The sequence below is a fragment of the Saimiri boliviensis genome, chromosome 4 (genome assembly GCF_048565385.1).
Source record: "Saimiri boliviensis isolate mSaiBol1 chromosome 4, mSaiBol1.pri, whole genome shotgun sequence".
Taxonomy (NCBI): Eukaryota; Metazoa; Chordata; class Mammalia; order Primates; family Cebidae; genus Saimiri; species Saimiri boliviensis.
The window spans coordinates 132,896,173-132,919,184 of NC_133452.1; the positions used below are offsets into that span (position 1 = coordinate 132,896,173).

Below are 23,012 nucleotides of genomic sequence, written 5' to 3' on the forward strand. Positions count from 1 at the left end.
ACATATGCAAGTCTATAAACATAATTCACCACATAAGCAGAACCAAAGACAAAAACCACATGATTATTTCAATAGATGCAGAGAAGGCCTTAGACAAAATTCAACAGCCCTTTATGCTAAAAATTCTCAATAAACTAGGTATTGATGAAATGTATCTCAAAATAATAAAAGCTATTTATGACAAACCCACAGCCAATATCATACTGAATGGGCAAAAACTGGAAGCATTTCCTTTGAAATCTGGCACTAGACAAGGATGCCCTCTCTCACCACTCCTATTCAATATAGTATTGGAAGTTCTAGCCAGAGCAATCAGGCAAGAAAAAGAAATAAAGGTATCCACTTAGGAAAGGAGGAAGTCAAATTGTCTCTATTTGCAGACAACATGGTTGTATATTTAGAAGACCCCATCATCTCAGTCCAAAATCTGCTGAAACTAATAAGCAACTTCAGCAAAGTTTCAGGATGCAAAATCAATGTGCAAAAATTACATGCATTCCTATACGCCAAAAGCAGACTTAAAGAGAGCCAAATCAAGAATGAACTGCCATTTACAATTGCTACAAAGAGAATAAAATACCTAGGAATACAACTAACAAAGAATGTAAAGCACCTCTTCAAGGAGGACTACAAACTGCTGCTCAATGACATAAGAGAGGACATGAATAGATGGAGAAAGATTCCATGCTCATGGTTAGGAAGAATCAATATCATGAATATAGCTATACTGCCCAAAGTAATTTACAGATTCAACACTATCCCCATCAAGCTACCAATGACCTTCTTCACAGAACTGCAAAAAAAACAACTTAAACTTCATATGGAACCAAAAGAGAGCCTGCATAGCCAAGTCAATTCTCAGCAAAAAGAACAAAGCTGGAGGCGTCACACTACCAGACTTCAAACTGTACTACAAGCTACAGTAATCAAAACAGCATGGTACTGGTACCAAAACAGAGATATAGACCAATGGAACAGAACAGAGGCCTCAGAGGCAATGCCACACATCTACCACCATCTGGTCTTTGACAAACCTGACAAAAACAAGCAATGGGGAAAGGAGTCCCTGTTTAATAAATGGCATTGGGAAAACTGGCTAGCCATGTGCAGAAAGCAGAAACTGGATGCCTTCCTGACACCTTACACTAAAATTAACTCCAGGTGGATTAAAGACTTAAACATAAGACCTAACACCATAAAAAACCCTAAAAGAAAATCTAGGCAAAACCATCCAGGACATAGGCATAGGCAAGGACTTCATGACCAAAACACCAAAAGCATTGGCAACAAAAGCCAAAATAGACAAATGGGACCTAATTAAACTCCAGAGCTTCTGCACGACAAAAGAAACAGTCATTAGAGTGAATTGGCAACCAACAGAATGGGAAAAATTTTTGCAATCTACCCATCTGATATAGGGCTAATATCCAGAATCTACAGATAACTAAAACAGATTTAGAAGAAAAAAACAAACAAGCACATTCAAAAGTGAACAAAGGATAAGAACAAACACTTTACAAAAGAAGACATATATGAGGCCAACAAACTTATGAAAAAATGCTCATCATCACTGGTCATTAGAGAAATGCAAATCAAAACTACATTGAGATACCAACTCACGCCAGTTAGAATGGTGATCGTTAAAAAATCTGGAGACAACAAATGCTAGAGAGGATGCGGAGAAGTAGAAACACTTTTACACTGTTTGTGGGAGTGTAAATTAGTTCAACCATTGTGGAAGACAGTGTGGCAATTCCTCGAGGACCTAGAAATTGAAATTCCATTTGATCCAGCAATCCCATTATGGGGTATATATTCAAAGGATTATAAATCATTCTATTATAACAACACATGCACACAAATGTTCATTGCAGCACTGTTTACAACAGCAAAGACTTGGAGTCAACCCAAATGCCCATCAATGATAGACTGGACAGGGAAAATGTGTCACATATACACGATGGAATACTATACAGCCATAAAAATTGATGAGCTCGTGTCCTTTGCAGGGACATGCATTAACCTGGAAACCATCATTCTTAGCAAACTGATGCAAGAACAGATAAATAAAACACTGCATGTTCTCACTCATAGGTGGGTGTTGAACAATGAGAACACATGGACACAGGGGGAGGAGCATCACATACTGGAGTCTGTGGGGGGAAAATGGAGGAGGGATCAGGAAGTGGGGAGTTGGGGAGGGATAACATGAGGAGAAATGTCAGATGTGGGTGACGGGGAGGAAGGCAGCATACCACATTGCCATGTGTGTATCTATGCAACAATCTTGCATTTTCTTCACATGTACCCCCAAACCTAAAATGCAATCACACACACACACACACACACACACACACACACAGAGAGAGAGAGAGAGAGAGAGAGAGAGAGAGAGAGAACATAACACTCATTTGTGAAAAAAATTATCATTAAATAGGAATAGTAGGCAAATTCTTCAATTTGGCAAATGGCTTCTATGTGAAACCTACCACTCATATCATATTATATTATGAAAATTGATGACTCTCTACCTAAGAACAGGAAAACTGCAAAGATATTGTCTGGAGGTCCTGGACAGAGCATTAAGCCAAGAAAAATGAATGAAAACAATGAAATGAAATTCATTATTATAAATGAAAGAGAAGTAAAGTGTCCTAGTTTGCAGGTGACAATATTATGTAAGTGGAAAATCTTAAGGCAAATAAAAGTTCTAGAACTAATAAGTGAATTTATCAAAATTATAGGGTACAACTCTTGTACAAAAGTGAAGTAGCTATCTAAAATCAGAATGATGAAAATTTAAAAATCCACTTGTAAAACAATTATTAAAGTAATACGATGTTTTTAATAGTGTGTGTCATATGCACACTAAGATCTGCACGGCACCACCGACAGAAAGTAAAGAAAAGAGAAATAAACAGAGGAATAGTGTATTCAAGAACTGGAATCTCAAATTCTCCAAAATTGAGCTATTAAATTAAGTGCAATATCAATTAAAACACTGATGAGGTTTACAAGAAATGTTTAAAGAAATTGGCAAGCCGAATTTACCATTTCTATGGAAATACAAATAACTTTGAATAGTCAAAATAATTTTAAAAAAGAAGAAATTTGGAGGATGCATATAGGGTAGTTTCAAAATTTACTATAAACCACTAGTAATAAAAAGTAGTGTGACGTTGGCATAAAATAGTCATAAATCAATGGACTAGAATGTAGAGTACATGAATAGAACCACAGTCACGTCTGATCCCAACCCTGACATACCGTAGGGCGCCCTCTTGTGTTCAGAGCCCTGTCCTGCTGCCTGGAGCCCGGGAAGACCCAGGGGAGGTCCTGGCTGAGCAGGTGTGATGGGAGCTCAGGGCCACCGTCCTTAGCCCTGTGGCCACACGGAGGGCCACCGCGCTGCTCTCAGATTCTCTGAGCAGAAGAAAGGAATGCGCTGTAAGTCAGGCAGAGATGGCTGACCCGGGGCCGAGCATCGGTGCGGGCGAAGAAGTCTCTGAGCAGCAAGGGACCCCACAGCGGTGGGAGGAGGGGAAAGCTCTGGAGCCTTGTGCCGTCCCTTGGGTTTCTGTCTCCTCCCTGCAACTCCTCTCTCCAGCCCTTCACGGCAACACTCTGGAAAACTGAAAAGAAGAAACATTTTCTTCTACTCCTTCTTTCTTGTCAGTGCTCCTTCTTCATGTAACAACAGTAACACGCGCATAACTTCTTTCCAGGAAGGATGAAGGATGCATGAGACTTGACAACGTGCTCATTTCTGGCAGAGGACCTGGGGTCTGGGGAGGGAGGAAAACTTCCCCTGTAATACCTTTGGAATGTTTTGAAGAATCTTTTGAAAATATGTTATGTGAAAATCCCTCTTATTGGCAAGGCCCTCTCCAGTGACCGCCTCAGTCTACCCAGATGTGGCTGTGCAAGGGGGCCCGACTGAGGCCCTCCACGGCGTCGTTCATCCAGCACGCCCAGGTGTCCACACCTCAGAGCCTGGGCACAGCTGCTCCCCTGCCTGGAAGCTCATTTCCAGGCTCCCTCCCACCCTGACATTCTCCTCATGATCACCAGAGCCCGTCCCTGCACTGCCCACTTCATGTGGCATCTCCCATCCGCTCTGACTCCAACCTGCTTTGTGTTTGTTCACAACCCTTTTACTAACATTTAAGAGTCATTTACGTATCTATTTATTTTGAGAGACCAAGTTGTGCTCTCTGTCACGCAGGCTGGAGTGCAGTGGTGCAGTCTTGGCCCACTGTAGCCTCGAACTCCAGGGCTCAAATGAGCCTTCCACCTCAGCCTCCCAAGTAGCTGGGGACTACAGGTGTGTGCCCCCACACTCAGCTACTGCTGTAATTTTTTCTTTCTTTCTTTCTTTTTTTTTTTTTTTTTTGGTACAAATAGAGTCTTGCTGTGTTTCCCAGGCTGGTCTCAAACTCCTGGCCTCAAGAGGTCTTCCTGCTTCAGCCTCCCAAAGTGCTTGGATTACATACATTCGTGCCAACCTATGAATGTATTTATTTTAATTGCTTATACTCTTTCTCTCCTCTAGAATACACGTTTTATAAGGACACGGACAGTAATTTTGATTGCTCACAGCTGTATTTCTCCTGCCTTGAATTGTTACTTTAAATGTACTTGTTGAGTGAAATGAATGAATAAATGAATTAGTGCACACATAGACTCACACCAACACACAGAGGTGCAAGACGCTGTCACACATATTGACAGACATTCTTATACGGATACTCTCCACACAACAACACAATCACACACAAAATACAACTAACACCTTCTCATGCACATTTGCTTGAATGCTGTTAAATGCTTAATATTCTTTTTTTTTCTTATCTCTATCTTTTTTTCTTATTTTGAGACAAGGTCTCACTTTGTCACTGATGCTAAATTGCGGTGGCTTGATCACAGCTCACTATAACCTTGAACTCCCAGGCTTGAGCAATCCCCCCACCTCAGCTTCCCAAGTAGCTAGAACCACCTGCCACCAGCCCCAATTAATTGTTTAATATTTTGTTGAGATGGGGTCTTGTTATGGTGCCCAGGCTGCTCTCAAACTCCTGGCCAAAAGTGATCCTCACACCTCAGCCTCTCCAAGCTCTGGGTCAGGTATGAGCCACCTCATCTGATCTTAAAGTTTAATTTTTCATTCAACTTGATGTTGTGAACATTTCCCACCTGATTTTTTATTATTCCCTTTAAATTTTCTCCAAATTATTGTAAAAAAATTCAAAGAATCCAAAAGTTTGAAAGAACACAATGGTCACCATAGATCTAGTTATTTCCTTTGTGTGTGTAATAAATTATATTTCTACAATTTTTGCTGAAACATTTGACAATCACCTGCCAACATCATGACCCTCATTCCTAAATACTTCAGTACTCATCTCTTAAAAAATCACATTTTCCAACAATAATATTATTACACTGAAGAGAGTTACCATAATTCCCTAATATTACAAAATTTCAAAGTAGTGTAAAATTGTCTTAACAATTTCCCAAATGTCTGCCTTGTGGAGGTGAGCAGCGCTCAGGAGCTCCAGCCCTCTCTGAGGTTTCTGTTCTCCCTGCCCCTTCTCTCTCCAGCTCCTTCAGGGCAACACTCTGGGAAACAGAAAAGTAGAAACATTTTCTTCTACTCTCCATTGCTCAGTTTTTAAAGCTCCCGTTTACTCAGTTTTCTTTTATTTGGAAACAACATCTCCATGTCCACATAATATTCTAAGATGTGGACACAGGTATTGGCATTATCAAATCTGAGCACAGCTCCCCTGGGCCTCCATTCCCTCAGCAGGGCAGAAGAGGGCCCCTGTGCTGAAGTCACACATGCGACCCAGAAGTGGCACCCCCTGCAGAAGGTGTCAGGGTAGGCGTGAGACCTGGAATGAGCTCACTTCTTCTCCTCAGGGTCAAGAATCAATCCTCTAAGAATCCCCCTGCTTAAGTACTCCATTCTATCATTAGAGGGTCAAGAAAGGCCCAGATAGTGCTAAGACCCAACCACGCCACCATCCTCACCTCCATGGACAGAGCCCAGGTGAGAGCCACCTCTGCTCCTCCTCCCTCGTCTCCCACAGCCTCAGCACCACCAGGACTGAGCTCCTCATGACCTTTCCCTGTTTGTGTCAGTCACACTGGGTCTCCCAAACACCCTGCAGTCACATCCCCACAAGGCTCTGCACACCCCTATTCTGTCCCCCTCATCCTCCCACCCCAACTCCAGAAATCTTCCTACTGCATTCTCTGGAATTCTCAGCCCATGATCAGCAAAACCTCCACATCCTCTCTCAGGATATTCCTGCCCCTTGCAGCTCCAGCAGGAACCTGGGTTTCCCAGAAGACACAGACCCTTCAAAAGTTTTCCCACATGAAGAGTTTCCCCAGGGACTTGGACCTTTAGATTCACTTCTTACTGTGGTTTTGAGACCTTTCTGCCTCCTTCTTCCCTAACCTCCCTAAGCTGTCATCAGATTAGGGCCCCACTCCCCTCATGGTAGCCACTCCTTGTGGGCCCCAGGCCGTTCCTCTCAATCCTGACTCTTGTAGCTCCAGGTTCACTGGCTCACTCTCCAGAAGTGCTGTCTCCTTGATCTTGATGACTTCAACATACGCAGATGTGGTGAGCTAAGTGATGGCCCCCACATAAGTTCAGCTTCAGTCCTTAGAACCTGTGAACAGGCTGAATTACATGGCAAAAGGGACATTACTCACGTAATGAAGATTAAGGATCTTAAATAGGGAGCTGATCCTTGACCATTTGCATAGGCCCAGTCAACGACATGAGCCATTAGAAGCAGAGAGCCTGCTCTGGCTGGAGTCAGAGATGTCGCAGGAGAGGGAGGAAGAGAAGACACGGCAGAAGAAGCCAGAGATTTCAAGCGGGGAGACTGGATGTGCCAGAGGGCCATGTGTGAGGACCCAAAAGAAGGCTCTAGGAGCTTTGCATGGCTCCCAAATGACAGCCAGAAAAGAAACAGGGACCTCAGTCCTATCTACAAGGAAGTGAATTCAGACAAGACCCTGAATGAACTTGGGAGCGGATTTTTCCCGAGTCTCCAGGAAGGAACACAGACCTACCCTTTCTTGATCTTAGCCCCATCAGACTGGGGGACTTGCAGCCCACACGACTGTGACATGATAAAAAGGGGCTGTTTAAAGCCACTTGGCTTGTGGTAATTTATTTGATGGCAATAGACACCCATACAGCAGAGGGGATGGCCTCACTCCCTGGTTTCTGAGATCCTAGAACTCCTCTCCTCTGTGACCTTCTCCTCTGCTGGGCCTGGGACCTGTGTCCTCATCATCTAGGCCTCATTTTGGCCAAGAACCCCAGCCCTGAAATACTCTCAATCTCACACTTCCCTCTCTCTGACCATCTTCCCACTCATCCCCTTGCAGGGTGGCCACAGGCTCTGAGGACACAGATATTATCATGTTATCATATGCTGTAATTTGATATCAGAAAATAATTCATTCTGTATGTACCTGTACTTCACACTTGGTGTCCACCTTGTAGTACATCAATTCTAGCAATCCTTTGACACACCCCACCCCCAGGATTCCAAATCTAGTGATCCTGCCATCTCCCCACTGTCCCTCAGCCCTGGGTGTCCTCTACTCCCTCCTCCCCGATTTTGGATTCCATGGTAAATAATTTCCATCCCTCCCTTCCCTCTCCCTTGTGTTATCACACTTACTTGGCAAAACTACACAGCTGGTGGATTCCACCTCTGCCTACGCTGCACCCCCATGAGCTGCAGGAGGCTGGAGAGCAGTACACAACATGCTGACTGCTCTAACTTCATGACCCAAACCTCATGGGGAGCCCCTACCACGGCCAGCAATCACCCTCTCCCCGCATGGCCCACCCTCAGCCTTTTCCTGGCCTGGGGGACTCTTACACACCTTCTCTCTGTGCCCACACATCCAACCCTCCTTCCCCATTCTTAGTTCAGCTGATGACCTTGCTTCCTACTTTACTGAGAAAACTCAACACATTAGAAGACAATTTCACAGATTCCTCCACCCTCTGCTCATGCATTTACAGCTGCGCCACTTGATGGGCCTTCCACCACAGAGACAGTGGTTGTCGGTTAACCTACTCCCAGACAGAGCCAGCGCCTCCGCCGGTGCTCCAAACCTCATCCTATCTCATCTACTTAAAGATAATCCATCAGTCCATTGCTTTTTTCTCTTTTTTTAATTATTTTTTAATTATCATCACTATTTCTCTCCCCACTGGACCATGCAGCAATCACAAGAATGCACATCTGAGGCTAGAGGACTGATGGCTGATGATGGTCCCAGCTGTTCTAGCCTGAAGTCAATCACCACATTTGCTCTGAAACCATGCTCTAATGGGCTTCTTCCAGCTAATGGTAGAGAATAGCAGGGAAATTAAGGCAAGACCTTTCCTCCAGTGAAGGCTGACTGAGATCCAGGGCTCTCTGATCCCATTACTGAACTTCCCTTAGCCTGCACTGGGTCTAGGATGCTTCCAGCTGACCTTCCCTCCCTCTCTCCTTCACTGCGGTTTAGACTTGCATCACCATCTGATGGCTTTCCCAGCTTTTTCTGTCTTCCTCCCCAATTTCTCTCACAAGAATTTCTCCTAATAAATTCTTGCACATTTAATACCATATTGGTGTCTTCTCCTCAGGGGACCCTAACTAACAAGAGTGGTATCGGGAGTGTTCCAAGGACACAGGCATAAGCAAGAGGATTTGGGATGAGCTCACCCACTTCCTGGCCGGCCGAGAGAATGCCATCCCAGTGAGTGGAGGACACAGAAAGTGCACAGCACAAGGTGCAGCCGAGCAACTGTGGATCTGCCCAGTGCTGACCTGAGAAGACACCCTGGTTAGGGGATGCTATGGCAGGTGTGATGAGAGAAGCCTCTGCACAATAATGACAGGGTGAGAGGGAAACCTGCAAAGACAGTGGAGTTGACTGGTGACTGCTCGGCTGTGTTGACGGTCTATGAAAGCATAATGAGGATCTGAGGATTGTTAACAGCAGTCATTGGCTATGTGTGCAAGCCTCTGCAGTGTCTTATGGACAGTCCTTTATCTCCTGTAGAGGAAGGGCAGACAGCATGGAGTAGCAGCTTCAGATATCATTGTGAGGGTCACAGCACTCCAGAGATGTCTGACACTCAGCCAAGGCACGACTGTTGTAGGAAAGTCAGGGCCCCAGTGGGGAAACGAGATTCTGCAAACCGGAACAGGGTTATCCGATGGGTGCCCTCCTGGTCCCTCTGAGAATGCAGAGGAGGCCCATCCTTCTTCACAGAACTGGAAAAAAAAAAAACACTTTAAAAGTCATATGGAACCAAAAGAGAGACTACGTAGCCAAGTCAATTCTAAACAAAAAGAACAAAGCTGGAGGCATCACACTACCAGACTTCAAACTACTACAAGGCTACAGTAATCAAAACAGCATGGCACTGGTACCAAAACAGAGATATAGACCAATGGAACAGAACAGAGGCCTCGGAGGCAACATAGCACATCTACAACCATCTGATCTTTGACAAACCTGACAAAAACAAGCAATGGGGAAAGATTCCCTGTTTAATAAATAGTGTTGGGAAAACTGGCTAGCCATGTGCAGAAAGCAGAAACTGGACCCCTTCCTGACACCTTACACTAAAATTAACTCCAGATGGATTAAAGACTTAAACATAAGACCTAACACCATAAAAACCCTAGAAGAAAATCTAGGCAAAACCATTCCGGACATAGGTGTAGGCAAGGACTTCATGACCAAAACACGAAAAGCATTGGCAACAAAAGCCAAAATAGACAAATGGGACCTAATCAAACTCCAGAGCTTCTGCACGGCAAAAGAAACAATCATTAGAGTGAATCAGCAACCAATAGAATGGGAAAAATTTTTTGCAATCTACCCCCATCTGACAAAGGGCTGATACCCAGAATTTACAAAAAACTAAAACAGATTTACAAGAAAAAAACAAACAAGCCCATTCAAAAGTAGGCAAAGGACATGAACAGACACTTTACAAAAGAAGACATACGTGAAGCCAACAAACATATGAAAAAATGCTCATCATTACTGGTCATTAGAGAAATGCAAATCAAAACTACATTGAGATATCATCTAATGCCAGTTAGAATGGTGATCATTAAAAATCTGGAGACAACAGATGCTGGAGAGGATGTGAAGAAATAGGAACACTTTTACACTGTTGGTGGGAGTGTAAATTAGTTCAACCATTGTGGAAGACAGTGTGGCCATTCCTCAAGGTCCTAGAAATAGAAACTCCATTTGACCCAGCAATCCCACTACTGGGTATATATCCAAAGGATTATAAATCATTCTACTATAAGGACACATACACATGAATGTTCACTGCAGCACAGTTTACAATAGCAAAGACCTGGAACCAACCCAAATGCCCATCAATGATAGACTGGACAGGGAAAATGTGGTACATATACACCATGGAATATTATCCAGCGATCAAAAATGATGAGTTCGTGTTCTTTGTAGGGACATGAATGAACCTGGAAAACATCATTCTTAACAAACTGACACAAGAACAGAAAATCAAACACCACATGTTCTCACTCATAGGCGGGTGTTGAACAATGAGAACACATGGACACAGGGAGGGAAGCATCACACACTGGGGTGTTTTGGGGGGAAATAGGGGAGGGACAGAGGGGAGTGGGGAGTTGGGGAGACAGAGCATGGGGAGAAATGCCAATATAGGTGAAGGGGAGGAAGGCAGCAAATCACACTGGCATGTGTGTACCTATGCAACAATCTTGCATGTTCTTCACATGTACCCCAAAACCTAAAATGCAATAAAAAAAGAAAGTGGATATAAAGTTTTTTTTACATTCACACCACATTTATTTTCCTGAGAGCTATTGTAACTCTCATGCCATCTATAACATAGTCTTAAGAGATCCCCAACATTGCAGAATATAAATCTGTTCATTTCATTGGCAACATCATAGATTGGGATGGATGAGAAAGAAGGTGGAAAGTACACTGGAGGCCTTGGTAAAACACAAGGATACATCTCACAGAACTTCAGGGATGGCCACTGTAGTGAAATTTTATGGGTCCGGTTGCTAGGGGCATGGAGGGATATTTCTTCCATGAAATTTTCCAAAACAAAAACTTCCATGAGAGTTTCCAAAACAAAAAACTCATTCCATCTTTCATCCTCACTGGAAAAAAAAAAAAAAAAAAAAAAAAAGCACACAGTCTGATGAAACACTTATGGTCCTGACAATACCACATTCCATATGTAGGTCTATCATTTGGATCATTTGGGCCCACATTTTGGGTGACATAGGAGGAGGCCAGCTTCAAGTGGAGCCTACACAGGACAGGACCCTGCAGCAGATCCAGGCTGGGGTCCAGTCAGCCCCATCCCTCAGACCTCCTGGTGCTGGAGGTGGCAGGGGTGGGGAAAGATGCAGGATGGAGCTGAACCAGGTATCAGTGGAGAGTCACAGTGGAGGGCCTGGGATCTGGAGTAAGATCATGTCATCCACAGCAGAGACATATGCCCCCTTCTAGAAGCAACTTTTATCTGATTTACTGATCAGTTAGAATTCTTGACCATGAGACACCGAGAACCATGTGATGCCAAGTGCTTGTATGAATTGGCTTCTGTATGACCTACAGGGTCATAGATGGGACAGGCCAAACAGTGTCAATCATCAGATGAAATGGTCCATGTGGATTAAGGATAAACCCCAAATTAACATCCATTGGCCCAGAAAATAACTGCCCCTGAGGTGGCACGAAACAACCAAGCAGACAAATGGAAGTCAGCCAGCCTTCACTGTGGATCAGCTCAGACCTGGCAGGATGGCACATGAATGCAGCACCCACAACAGCTCCCTCCACCTGCCCATCCTGCCAGGTCACTCAACGGCCTTGGCAGGTAGGAGTCAGTCTTACTCCTCCAAAAGAGGAGGCTACCTATGAGTCCAGCAGCACTGACTCCCACCTACCAAGGCAGATCTAGCTGCTGTTGCCTCTGAATAGCCAGCTTGTCCAGATTAGAGTGCAGTGATAGGCCCTGGTGAGCCCTGATACGGCACTATTTCTTTAGGGCATCAAACAGCCACTAAGTGACACACTGACCACATTGGACATCTTCATGGAAGGGCCAGAGGTTATTCTTCACAGGGATAGACACTCACTCCATGGGTAGGCTTTTTTCCCCCTATTCTCAGACTTAGCCAGCACCACTATCCAGAAGCTGCTGACATTCTTGATCCAGGAATTGCTCTCAGCACAGTATCTTCCTGGGGCACCGACCTCACAGGGAAATGGACGTAGGTGCAGCATGGGCCAAGACCAGGAGCCCCACTGATCCTATCACCATCTGTACCATGCAGGGGCTGCAGGCCACACAGGACACTAGATGGACCTTCAACAGGCACAACTCAGCACCAGCTTGGAGGAAACACTGAGGAGTGGGTGCCATGTTTCAGGACACAGTGCAGTTATTGAATCAGAGACATCTCTACAGTGCTGTATTCTCAGTAGGAAGAAACTTGGGTCCAGAAAGCAAGGGATGGAAGAGGGTGTGGCTCCATGTCTTATATTCACCCACTGTGGAATTTTCCCTTCTCATCTCCTGAATCTGGGCGTTGTAGTATAGGAGGTCCTGGTTTTCAAAAGGGAGGCGCTCGGACAAGGGGACAAACAAGAGCTCCTTAAACTACACAATATTGCAGTTGCCTCCAGGGAAGTTTGCACAGTATGCGCCCAGAGACAAGCAGCAGGGCAGAGCACTCCCCTCCCCTCCAGGCAGGGGTGATGGACCCTGAGCCCCAGGAGGAGGATACGGGGCTGCTGCTACACAATAGGGGCAGGAGGAGTTGGTGTGGAACCCACCGATTCACTTGGGGGCCTCCTTGCTCCCCTTGTCCATTTGTAAATGCGAACAGAATTATCCAGCTACCCAGTCTAAGAGAGTTTGATTTCCAAAGGCCCAGACCCCTCCGGAGGAAGGTGTGTTTCCCAAGGCCTCGCTCCTGTGCTCTGACATCCTCAGCAGCATTGGTGCAGAGGCCCTGCTGCCCACGGGCTGTTCCCAGACACTGCCGGGTATTGCAGGGACTCTAAGGCAGGCCACTCCTGGGCAACAGGGGACTCCTCTGTTGGCCAACTGTGGCTGGAGGACTCCTCCACGGCCTTGCTCATCTCTCCTCAGATGGCCTGTGGTCTAGGATGCGTCCAATAAACCTTCTCTCCTTATCCCAGCACGGGAGTCAGCCTTGCCTCTGGGCCTGCCACCTTTCCCAGGGTTCTCAGGCTCCCTCCCCACATTCTCTGATGGCTGTGTCCCCCAGTAAACCCTGTGGGAGGCCCTGAGCCAGAAGCACTCAAGGAAATCTCCCAGATTCCTGCCCACTGGAGACTGCGGGAGATGATGAGTGTGCGTTGTTTTGGGCTGCTAAGCTTTTATTATACAGCAATAGACAACAAACAGAGCTTCCAAAGAGAGGAGGAATTATTGCACTTTAATTTTTATTTGCTGGAAATTAACTAAAAGATATTCAATGTCCTCTGGTTTTAAGATTTCAGAATTTCCATGTCTCAATAGGATGTAGTTTATTACCACTCACAACAGTCTGTTTATTTGAACTTCAGTTTCCTACTGTGATCCAATTAAACACAAAGGAAGATCATGGCTATGCTAGGATGAGTCAGTGATGGCCTCCAGATAACCACCCCTGGGTTATGCACCTTCCCCCAGAGACTCAGTCAACACTATTGTGGGTGCCGCTGTGAAGGGATCCTGCAGATATAAGTAAGGTCCCAAATCAGTTGACTTTAAGACCATGATTATCCAGGTTTGGCCTGTCCTAATCAGGTGAGTTCTTGAAACAACTTGGTTCTTCCTCAGCAAAGTGACTTACAGTGTGAGAGGGATTCAATGTGAGGGGTTTCCTCCACCGTGAGCTTTGAAAATGGAAGGGCCATGTGGCAAAGGATGCTGGTGGGCACCAGGAATCGGGAGCAGCTCCACCCCACCTCCACCTGACAGCTGCAAGGAGCAAAGGCTGCAATCCTACAACTGCCTGAAACTGAATTCTGCCACCAAGCTCTGTATAAGCCTGAAGGAGGAGCCCAGCCTCAAGATGAGGATGCAGCTTTGTGAAACCCTCAACAGAAAATCATTCACACCAGCCTGTGTCTCTCACTAGTCATGTACAAGGCTATCTAGATTCCCAGGAGTATGGAAACTTTCCAGAACCCTACTTCCCCAGAGCACGTCACTCCCAGCTTTCCCTTCCAGTCCTTTCTGCATGTCTATTACTGTCCACAATTGATATACGTATATATAGAGAGGGGGAGAGAGAGAGAGAGAGAGAGAGAGAGACTCAGAGGTAGCTGCTGACTCATTGGCTTTTAAAGTTTTCTGGTGTGTTTTTTTTTTTTTAATCAAATGCTCTTGGCCAACAGGACAAAAAAAAAAAAAAGAATTCTTTGAGAACCAGATCTGCTCAGCTCCATCTGGCACCAGGAACCCACGCTGGGAACCCAGGCTGCTGTTTTCAAGAGCACTGCTGACCTGGAGGGAGAAATGGGCAAAGGGTAAGTTGTGATCCCACTAAGCTCTGTACTGAGTCCAGTTGTTTTTGGTTTTGTTTTCTGCATTCATTTGGTTGCTATAAACTTTTGAATATTTTCAATACACTTGACTGTTTCAATACACTTGATTGTTTGTCAACCCAATCAGAATATCTGTTGGTGCAGTCTAGGAATCCGTGTTTTAACAACTCTCCTCAAGATTGTGTGTGTGACTGCGTGTGTGTGTGTGTGTGTGTGCTGTTTCACAAGCACATTATCTCTTGTGTCAACCCTCTTGTGTTGGGCTGGGCTCCTGGAGTTTCCTATGCCATCATGTTCTCTCATGTCACTCCCCTCAGCTGCTTTTGAACTGTGCTTATGCATCACAATTCCTGGCCTGTTAATTGTCTCCAGGAAATATTTTTACTTGGTAAACATTCATCAAACCCCTGCCTTATCCTGGGTACTGTACTCCATGGACTGGATTCTCAGAAAAAGAATCAAACTTCCTCAGACCTCATGGATGGCACAGCCTGGTTAGGGATGGGAAGATGGATGAGGAAGTGATAACACAGCATAGTAAGTGCTTTACTTTACTTTTTCATTTTAACTCTACATGATTAACATTTTATAATGACAACATTGATTTACAACTACCTATGATTAGCCATTAAACTTTCTTTCTTTCTCTCTTTCTTTCTCTCTTTCTTCTTTCTTTCCCTTTCTTCTTTCTCTCTCTCCTTCCTTCCTTCCTTCTTCCCTCCCTCGCTCCCTCCCTTCCGTTTATTCCTTCTTTTCTTATATATTTTATGACATAAATATTTTTAGAGTAGGAATTTTGCCAGTAAACCAAGGGTCCTATTTATATTGAAAAGTCCTTATTTTGCTCTTATTCTCGAAAGATGGATTTGCCAGTCACACATGTCTGCTTTGACATTGCTTTTCCGTGAGCTCTTCAATGATGCTCTCCTCTGGTTGCTGTGGGTGATGAGGAGAAGTCAGCTGCATTCAGACACAGTTGCTTTTCAGATGATCTGTGTTTCTGCTGTGTCTACCTTTAAGATCACCATTCGTCTTTAGCATCTGACACTCCAGGGCGGTGTGAGTAGACGTTGTTCTCTTTCATTCACAGGGTTACACATACATTTACTTCATCTTTAATCATAATCATTTTATGGAATACTTCCTTCCATTCTAAAACTTTAACTCATGTTAAACTTTATTCAGCCACCATATTTACTGTGAAGCCCAGAATAATAACCTCACAAATATAACCAAACCTTAAGCCCCAGAACTTTTAAATATGTTACCTTACAGAACAAAAGGGACTTACAGATATGATTAAGGGTTTGGACTTTGTGATGGGGAGATTATTTTGAATTATCTGGGCAGGCCCAATCTGATCACAACTTCTTCTTTTATTTTAATTTTTATTATAAGTCCTTGGATACATGTGTAGGATGTGCAGGTTTGTTACATGGACAAATGTGTGCCACTTTGTGCAGGGACTCCATGAGCAAGCCCTGTGTGGCTGAGTGGCATCATCCGTGAAGCCATCTCCCCCACCTGATTATAGGGAGCCCCATCCCCTTAAAGACCCACTGATAGACAAATATGATCCTAAAGATGTGGTGGCATCCACACACAACCACCATCTTCTCACACTCTGCCTAGAGCAGGAGGTATATGTGTACCTCTCTCTTCCACCTCCCAATTTTGCAACTCTCTTTTCCCCAGTTTCATGACTGGCCAGCCAAGCCATGAGCCACTGCCCATGACTCATTCATTCATGCACTTCTGGGGCATCATTTCACATCCTCCGCCTCCCATGGGCTTGTTTGGGTTTTGATTCCTAGTTCCTGGCTCGACAGCCATTTCCAAAGCTGTCCTGGTGTCTGCTCCAGGGCCTACTGCTCTTATTGTAGATTCTCTTCTTTATATGTATTTATTTCATGGATTTAAAAAACATTACACTAATTTTTTCAATGCAGCATTTTCTAAGGATGTGCAGCATTTCTAAGTAGTGTGTACGGTTCTTCTTACCGTAGATAGAATTCTTTCAAAACATCAAAAATGTCTATTTGAGTAAAGGGCAACATTCATGGAGAAAGGAGCACAACCCACAAGCGGGCAGTGGATTTTCACAAAGAGAGAGCTCCGTAACACAACACCCACATCACAGCGAAGCAGTCACAGCCTCCCGGAAACACCTTTGGGTCCTACTCTGTCATAAACCACCCTCCCCCACCCTAGAGTAGCCACTCTATTTCTAACACAGATTAGTTCTACCAATTCTAGTTGAAGGGCATTAGACAGTCACCATCATGCCCCTGGGTCTCATCATCTCGCTGCGTGTGGTCGTAGCCTACTCACTCCCACGGCTGTCCAATGCTCCACTTTATAAATAGCTCCCACTTCTTGTCCCTTCACTGTTGATAGACAATCCTGTTGTAAATCATGCTGCTATGAATAATATTTTCGTATATTTTGGCACACACATACACGCATTTCTATTGGCTTATAACTAAGAGTGCAATTGTTGGGTCATAGGTGAGTAGATGCTTGGCTTAGCCTCTCAAAAAACAAGTTTCTAGTAGTAAACAAATAGTAGAGGAGGTAAATCTCTTACTTTAGAAGTTATTCAGATAATAAATGAGGAAGGAATTAACAGACTTAGCCACCCAACAGCAATGGCAATTAACAACACAACAAAAGAAAAAAACTAATGTGAGTTTCTTCCTCTTGGTGGAAGAACACAATCCAGTACCAACAAAAAAGTCCAAGTGAAAAAGAAATCAAGCCTGAATCTATACGAACCTCCATAGCCAATTACCAATGTAGAGGCAATACATGTAATAGAAATACATATTCAACTACGCTTTGGGAGCAATCAGCAAAATGCTCACTATGGGAAGCTCTACTACACAATGTACATTTCAAAGAGAATCTAAAGAATAAAAGAGGGCAAAAGCATATTTCTAAAGGTGAAACTAAATTACAATTTTGGATGATAAAAATGTAAAATTGAACAAAGAAGTGATGATCATAAAAATCCGATGTGCTTTTACTTGGGGGAGGAAAGAGTTTATTGCTGAGCTGGGATAAATGATGGGGCTTCTGGTTATTCTCGCAAACATCTATCCCCGGCAGTTAATGGGTGTTTACTTTTTATTAAAGGACACACATTTTAGACAGTTTTTTTTCTTTTGGGGTCCTATATTTTATTTTATGACAGAAAGGCTAATAAAAAAATAATTTAAAGAGTATGATTACTGTTTTGCAAAAAGACTCCTCCCCATTCTTCTCTCAGGACACTGAGCACCCAGAACAACCAGCAGTCCCAGGACCCCCGGCAGGGGTGACCCCACTTCTAGGTGTGTGCGCAGCTCACATCAATAGAGGCAATACGCAGGTCTACTCCTTGACTCCTGGAGAACCTTGTGGGAGGAAAGTCTCATACGTGCCGAAGCAGGAGACTGAAGCCTCAGGCATTTCCTCTTTAATAAATAAAATATAGAAAGAAGAATCTGGTTGAAATACGTACCATGAGTAATTAGATGTTAGTCTTACTAAATATTAAATATCACGAGTGATTAAATATTAGTTTTAATATTAAGTGATTAAATCCTTCTTGTGCTTTATTTGCATGATTATCTAGGAACTTCAGGTTGCTGTGGTCAGGGATTGATGGGGACATTATGGAATGTGGCCACGAGGCAAGGGCATTGATACCTACCGGACATCAACTGGTGGCGATCAGCAGAGATAACCTGTTGAATGCCGAAACCAAGCCCTCTGTCACACCACGTAAGGGTTGCTGGAGGGCATCTAAAATCTCCGCAGTGGCACCAGTGCTTGGGGAAGCACCCGCTACTCAGCAGACCTTGGAAGGGAACATTCCCTGTCCTGGAGTGAGTCTGAGAACACTTCACTCCCCGACGCTCTTGTGGAAGGACTGATGTTAGTCACCCCAACCCCCAGCAACCTCGGGGCTTAATTGTCTCTATGTGGTGCTGTGCTACAGTGGCCACAGTCTGTGTCTGCCTTCACCCCCGACTTCTGCACCTGGTTCCTCTTTTGAAGATAGTGAGAAGTCGCATAATTCTTGAGGCCTTTGTTCTTACTTGAAAGGCATAACATAAAGTGCTGACGCATTTCTTTCCCCTGCTTTGGCTACTTGCAAGCCTTGGGCCCCTTGTTTGGCTACTTGAAAGCCCTGGGCTCTTTTGCTCCTTAGACACGTGACCCTGCTTCTCTGTTTTGTACCCAGTAAAAGCCAGAGTGTCCGGTCACTCGAGGCCACAACCAGGCTCTGCGAACTGGTGGTAGTGAACCCCTGGGCCCAACTTTCTCTCTTTTTCTCAGTGTCTTGTGTCTTTATTTCTACAGTTTCTCATCTCCGCACCCGTAGAGAGTACCCTCTAGACCCAGCAGGGCTGGACCCTACAAACCTGATAGGACACAGCTGAGGGGAAGCCTTCCCCGCCATCTGCAGGCTCTTGGCCATCAGTGTAGAGGGAGCAGGTCCTCACCTCTCCGCAGGCACCTTCACGGCCAGAGCCTCCTCTCTGCATTGGAAGTAAGGCCTGGCTCTTCCCCTGGACTCGGTGACAGGGATCTCGCCAAAGGTGGAGATGTCACCATTCCTCCCCCAGCAAACTGACACTTCTTTTGCTTTACAGGAAAGTTGATTCAACCTGGTGACCAGTGAAGAAATCCCAGGTGCATAGGAGAGGTGGATCTCAGGGCTGCGCGTGATCTGCAAAAGGAACCCTATGAACCACGAAGAGGCGCTGTTGCGCTGCTTCTGTTCCCAGGAGGTGGATGTCCAGGATGAGCTTTAAGATGAAGAGAGGGATATCACTGCTCATTCTCCAGGTTCCAAGTACAAAGTTTCCTGCCCAGCCCATCTTGTTCTCAATGCAAATGAGTACTGTCTCCTTCTCACCTCCCTGGTCTGGGCTTTTGAACACTGGAAAGAGAATGTGATTTTTAGTTTCAGCGTGTCCTGGCTTATTGTGCGGCCAGTAAAGTAAAATCAAAATGCACATTGAATAAACAACAAATAAAATAACCATAATGGGCAAAAGTTTACAATGAATTTTTTTTTTTTTGAGTCAAGATCTCACTCTGTGGCCTGGGCTGGAGTCCAGTGGTGTGATCAAGACTCACTGCAGCCTTGAATTCATGAGCTCAAGGGATCTCACCTCAGCCTCCCCAGTACCTGGCAATACAAGTGCCCACCACCACGCCCAGCTAAGGTTACTTATTTTTATTTATTTATTTATTTATTTATTATTCTAGAGACGAGGGTCTCACTGTGTTGTCCAAGCTGGACTCCAATTTCTGATCTCAAGCAATTGTCTTGCCTTAGCGTCCTGAATTGCTGGAATTACAGGTGTGAGCTGTCATGCCCGGCTTGTAATGTACTGACACCATCATGGTTTCCTTCTCCAAGTGTGGACACAGCAGCAGACACCCCTTGTCTCTTGGGTCAGGACACTGCATAGAGTGGAATAGCAAGGTAACAGGGTCATGGCAGAAAGTGCCCACGTGGAAGAGGTCCAGCAGTGAGGGCCAGCTGTCCCAGGTCCACCATATTTACCGATAACTCCTCTTTCTGCACAAAACTGTTCTTTCATTACTTTTGTATTCACAATAGTTCTGAAATCATAGGATGATCAGACTCAAGACTGGCTAGGTTATTTTTTTTTAATCTCCAAGATTTGTTGATCTTTTGTATAGTTTACTGTGCCTCAATTTTCTTCAGAACTTAACTCATTCTTAACATTTCAAAGTCCACTTTCAGTTAATAATGAACTAGTATCCATAAACATAGAACTTTTGCAACCATTTATCCTCTACAAAATGTCCATCTTTTATGGTATAAACATTATATGTAATATATCTATATAGGCTGTAAGTCCCACAAGAAAAATCTTTAAACAGTTCTACATATACAAAGTGAGAGTAAATGAGGGAAGCAAGAGAGCCTTTTGCACTTAGCTCAATATTTACCATGATTCATCATCTTTGTCTTCTCTGATAATCTCAATTTCCGCCTGGTAGCATTTGCCTCTCCCTTGAAGAATTTTCTTTACTAATTGATACTGTGCAGATCTGCTGGCGACAAATTCTCTGAATTTTCTTTTACATGAAATATCTGCTTATTTTGCCTGTCCTTAAAGAACATCTGGGCTGGGTATAGAATTCTTAGTTGACCTTTTTTTCTTCTTGTGCTTTAAGAATGTTATTGCAGTTTTGTTTGTTTGTTTGTTTGTTTGTTTCTATCTTTTTTAATAAGAAGACATTGACTGGACAAGAGGGACAGAGACACTAAAACTGGGAAAATAACGTGGTAGACCTAAAAACCTGTCTTGTCTTTTTTTTTATTCAGTCCCCAAAGAAGCTGACAAAAATTGCCAATGCTGACTATTTCAAGCCGTCATGGCAGGGACTTGGGAAAAGTTTTCAATTAGCAATAATTGCACCTCAGATGAACCTCATTGGCTACGATACTGCCACTGCACAAAGCTCCTATCACATCAATAATGACAAAAACCTACAGGAATCAACACTCCAATGAAGAGCAGAGATTGTGTGACTTGGTTTAAAAAAAAAAACACACAGAACCAACCATATGATCTTTCCAGACATGTACTTTTTTTTTTTAACTTTTTTTTTTTTTTTTTTGAGACGGAGTTTCGCTCTTGTTACCCAGGCTGGAGTGCAATGGCGCGATCTCAGCTCACCGCAACCTCCACCTCCTGGGTTCAGGCAATTCTCCTGCCTCAGCCTCCTGAGTAGCTGGGATTACAGGCATGCACCACCATGCCCAGCTAATTTTTTGTATTTTTAGTAGAGATGGGGTTTCACCATGTTGACCAGGATGGTCTCGATCTCTTGACCTCGTGATCCACCCGCCTCGGCCTCTCAAAGTGCTGGGATTACAGGCTTGAGCCACCGTGCCCGACCGTTTTAACTTTTATTTTTAGTTAAGGGGTACATGTGCAGGTTTGTTACATAGATAAATTTGTGTCATGTGGTTTTGTTTTTACAGATTATTTCTGTACCCATTAGTACCCAACCAAGTATTAGGCCTTAGTACCCATTAGCTCTTTTTCCTCATCCTCTCCCTCCTCCCACCCTCCACCCTCAAGTAGACCCCAGTGTGTGTCATTCCCTCTATGTGTCCATGTTTTCTCATCATTTAGCTCCCACTTGTAAGTGAAAACATGGTATTTGGTTTTCTGTTCCTGCATTAGTTTGCTAAGAATAATGGCCTCCAGTTCCATCCATGTTCCTGCAAAGGACATGATCTCATTCTGTTTGATGGCTGCATAGTGTTCTATGGTATATATGTGCCACGTTTTCTCTATCCAGTCTACCATTGGACGTTTTCATTGACTCCAAGTCTTTGTTATTGTGAATAGTGCTGCAGTGAACATATGGGTACCACTTTCTTTTTTTATTTAATGTATTTTATTTTACTTTAAGTTCCAGGTTACATGTGCAGAACGTGCATGTTTGTTACACACATAGAGTCTGCCATGGCAGTTTCCGGCACCCATTGACCTGTCCTCTGAGTTCCCTCACCTGCCCCTACTCCCCAAAAGACCCTGGTGTGTGTCGTTCCCCTGCCTCTGTCCATGTGTTCTCATTGTTCAACTCCCACTTAGGAGTGAGAACGTGCAGCGTTTGGTTTTCTGTTCTCGTGTTAGTTTGCAGAAGATGATGGCTTCCAGCTTCATCCATGACCCTTCAAAAAACATGACCTCGATCCTTTTTATGGCTGTGTAGTATTCCATGGTGTATATGTACCATATTTTCTTTGTCCAATCTATCATTGGTGGGAATTTGGAAAGCTTCCATGTCTTTGCTATTGTAAATAGTGCTGCAATAAACATACATGTCCATATGTCTTTATAGTAATATGATTTCTAGCCACTTGGGTATATACCCAGTAATAGGATTGCTATGACCAATAGTTTTGGGGGCACACTTTTTTGGGGGGCACGTCTGCCAGGAACTCTTGGCCAGCAAGAGGGTTCCAACCTGGATGGGGGGTGCGTGGAAGACAAAGAATGACAGAAAGACGGGGTCTGGAGGGATGAGAAGACAATGCTTCACCACCAAATTTATTGTCTCAGGGTCAGCTTATATATATTTTTAGGTACTTGCTTGCATAGTTTCATGAGATAAAGGGAACAGAAAGTCTTCATAGTAGAAAAACAAGTTACAACATCATCAAAGGGGCAAAACGGAAAGATCAGATAGACAATGGGACCGAGCAGGTGAGTCTTATAATCTTATACAATGGAAGAGCCAGCCAGACAATCAAACTAAGCAGGTGGATCTCATTATCTTATGCAATGGAAGAGCCAGCTAGACAATCAAACTAAGCAGGTGACTCTTTATCTTAACAA

The 23,012-nt window shown here is 44.1% G+C and overlaps 1 non-coding gene across 1 annotated transcript; it reads right to left on the reverse strand.

Moving 5' to 3' along the window:
• Nucleotides 1-20,984: 20,984 nt before the first annotated feature.
• Nucleotides 20,985-21,122, reverse strand: LOC120363040 (U4 spliceosomal RNA). Its single transcript, XR_005578764.1, has one exon. It is a non-coding gene; the product is annotated as a U4 spliceosomal RNA (small nuclear RNA).
• Between the last annotated feature and the right edge of the window lie 1,890 nt (nt 21,123-23,012).